Raw genomic sequence first — 4,116 nt, forward strand, 5'->3', positions numbered from 1 at the left:
GCATGAAACGGAAGCACTAAGAAAAACAGATTTGAAGCTATTAACATGTGTTCTTTCGAAATCCATCACGGCCGTAATTCCGTAAGCTTGATTTCACATTTCCTGTAAGTCTTCGATCCGTCGGCATTTTGTTCATGTTTCCCATATATATAGTTCATGTAATCCGCAAGTTTCTTTCCTCCCCGGTTAGTGTTAAAAACATAAGGCATGGTGACTGTATATTTCCATTAAAGTAATAACCAAAGAGGTAAGATGTAAACCTTGGTAAACCTTGAAGAGTGGAAAAACACACTACGAAGAGGTAGAGATAGTCTCCATAGAGCGATAGTTTAAGTCAACTAATTAGCGTGCATGTAAACTAATTAGTGTGCATGTATACAAGCAATTCTAATATCAATATCATGTACTATTTACTTGTTTTTTGTTTCGTAAATTTGGTTTCCTTTTTACTATTTTCTTTTTTTTTGAGAAGATAAATGATAATTTTCTAATTTTTTTTATATAATTTTATTTAAAACTTATTTTTATTTTTTATTTTTGAGGTGTTAAAAGCTGACAATCACCAAATACAGACCTACCAGAACTTTTTTCAGATAGTGGGAGTGAAATTAATGGGAGTCAAATTAACCGGGAGTCAAATGTCCGGGAATCAAATTACCGGAGTCAAATTACCGGGAGTCAATTTACCGGGAGTCAATTTACCGGGAGTCAATTTACCTAGAACCCTTCTAAAATTGTATCCTCCATTCAATCCTTAATCCTATTAAATAGCCCTTTCCATACACTTTCCAACAAAACTCAACACTCATGCACATCTCCCTTACTTTAGTATTGCGGAAAATATGCGCACACTAGTCAAGTGGTACCATTGACAGCATAAAACATTTATCAAACCATATCACCAACAACTCAAGTACAGGCACGCCACACTTTTTTTTAACATCCCAGGCCTCAAGTTATTAATACTAAGTGCTTTTCCAGTTGTTGCTCATCTAGTGCTCTCTTTATTCACTCTCTTGTAATCACTCTCTCAATCTCATCATCCGTTACTTTCACCTCAACACCTACGACAGCAATTATATCTAACTCCCTATTGTCCTTAACAATGAGCAACTTGTCAAAATATTCAGCCCACCTTTTCCTTTCTTCCTGTCCTTTAAACAACCTCACATTTTCATCTTTCACTGTATCTTAAATTCTCGATCCACGTTTCCTTACTTTCTTTTCTTTTTTTCCAAAGTTTCTCTTTATTCTCTTAACCCGAACGACCCAATCCCTGACCCCACTTCCAGCCGGGCGCCTGTTTTGCCTCAGCTACATCACATTTTCCTTCCACACTGTTATCTCTAGAGCCTCCATAATTTTCTGCAGTATTATTCTACAGCCTTTCTTCAAATGCCGTATGTTTTCTCATCCGCTTTCTTCTTCACTCCTTCATTCTACCATTCAATACTCCAGCTCATGCTGCCTCCAATAATCCTCTTGCGACACACATCACTTGCAACTACAACACTTTCATTCCTCTATATCACCAGTTTCTCTCAGCTTCATCCTGTCATATGCCACTTCCAACCTTCGTTGATATTCAAATTTTACCTCTGGTATTCTCAACTCTCAAACATTAGTATTTCCCTTATATATTCCCTTACTCTATTTCCCTTCTTTCTGGCTACAACTAATTTTACTTCAACATAAAATGATTATACATACCCTTAGCCATACCCCGAAACACGTGCACATATTTCAATCCCCCAAACATCCTCCTTATTAACAACACATAGTCCATTGATCTTGTTTCTACTACTTCTCCATTTACCACTCTTACCCATGCATACTTGTTATTTTTTTTTTTAAGCTACAATTTATCAGAAGCTCTTGTTCAACACATATATCTACCAGTCTCTCACTGCTTTCATTTTCAACTGGTGCACTATATCCCAATGACACCTACTCTCCAGCAAACACTCGCATTTATGTCACCCATCACAACAAAATTCATTCTACCTTATAATTCTACATATCTAGTTAATTCGCTGCAGAAATAATTCTGCTCCTCTTAATTCTCTCATAACCTGGCTCATACTCATTAATAAAAGCCCAACATTCCCTACCCAATAAAATCATTGCCCACAATAGCGTAGATTTTACTCCCTTCTATTCCACTACTTTGTCTGTCATCCATTAACTCAACAATAGAACCAAAATCTCTCTTCCTTTTCTCATCTCAATCCCAGACACTCTATCAGTCACTTCACCAAACTTCACTTGACTCTTCCCTTTCATCTTTATCCCAAACAACACCAATACATCCATTCTTCTATTCGAAAAATGTACTTAAAATATCATATTTTTTGCACTACAATCACGCACACATTCATACACCCGAAAACTAGGAAAATATGCATTTGTTAAATAATCGGGTATTCAGTCGACGAGTTTTTGTCTATGTTATTGACATTCGCCTTCTCTGTCATGAGAAAAAATGGATATAAGCGTTCACTTATTTATAATCTAACAGTAAGTAAATATTCAGCTGAATTGAAATATTCTGTAAAATCATGAAATCATTTAGCCAAAAGCATTCACTATTGTAATTGAATGTGTCATTACCAATTAATAACTGTTAAAAAGAATTAAAAGATGAGCAAAAGACTCTTTATAATTATCTATATTCATCATATATCGGATTGGTTAACTTCCTATCACTGTAAAAGTGATTATTATATTATTTTATAGTTTCAAATATCCTCCTGTGTCGTTTTCTTACTCAATGTAATTCAATTATAAAACCAGTTTCTTTTGCAATTTTTTCAAGAATCTTTTTTGAATACAGGTTATGTTAGTTTAGTTATATAATAAGTCATGCAGTAGTCTTCGCATTCCATTGAACCGGTATCACTTCTAAAATAATCCATTAGCATTATACGGAAAAGTATTTTGTAACCATATGAAAGAAATATTTCTTTATAGTTTTTTGTCCTCTGTAATGCAAATTCGTAAGATAACGGTATCCAGTGTTAGGGAAATAACATTCTATAGGAATAAGGAAGTTTCTCAACTTTTGTTAGTGCACATTACTGAAAACGAAAGTCTCAGCTATTCCTTTTTTTCGAATGGACGCTAAAGAGAAGCATAGCAAACAAATGCATATATTAAAGAAGTACCTGAACCAAACATCTCGGAAATTCTGAAAATCTCACATAATTAATGACTGATTAATAGTGAAGCTTATTAGGTAATCATAAATTAGAATGTTCTTTATTAATACAGTGCCATAATCAATTCTTAATTCAAAATGATTAGGCAATTTCTCACAAATGTTAATATAGATAACACCCTGTGGTCGTAAGCCAGAAACACACAAATTGTAGAACCCATACGACTCTCTACCACTCTAAGGGGCGCATACTGACTGGATACTGACTAGACAGGACTGCCTGATGTAGAGAATTTCATAATTCCATATGGTAAATTTTTTAAGGTTTTTCCCAAGATTCTTGCCGCTGGAGTGTAGACTTCCGGTGACACTTTCATTGGAAAGGAATTAGAGGTTTATCAGATCTGCCTCTTGTTACCGCTCTACGATGCGCTGGTTTCATTTTTTCAGTTATTATTATTTTTATGCCAGCACACCTTCGTAATCGTTTTTATCATGAATCCAAATCGCTTGGTTTACAAAAATATAAAATTAAAACCCTAGCCACTCTGATTTCACTCCTCTGTTATAATAGACCTCTTCAAGACAAAGCCTCATTTTGTGATAATTTTATGCCTCATGATATACCTCCTTTCGAAACAAAATTTCATGTTTCTTTATGAATAAAATATTATTTTGCATTCATAAAGATGCGTACTGTTTTCTGTTGAAAATGGACTTATCGAGAAAATTTGAATGAAAATTCATTTAGAAAAATTCGGTTATAATGAATAATTTTGATAGATTCCTACATTTGTCGGCATGAGCTTATCCTATAGGACTCTTAATGCTAATCGTTGCTCCAGTTATTATTATTATTATTATTATTATTATTATTATTATTATTATTATTATTATTATTATTATTATTATTATTATTATTATTATTATTATTATGGGTAATATCACATACTGAAATG

Source organism: Palaemon carinicauda, chromosome 10 (assembly GCF_036898095.1).
Source record: "Palaemon carinicauda isolate YSFRI2023 chromosome 10, ASM3689809v2, whole genome shotgun sequence".
Taxonomy (NCBI): Eukaryota; Metazoa; Arthropoda; class Malacostraca; order Decapoda; family Palaemonidae; genus Palaemon; species Palaemon carinicauda.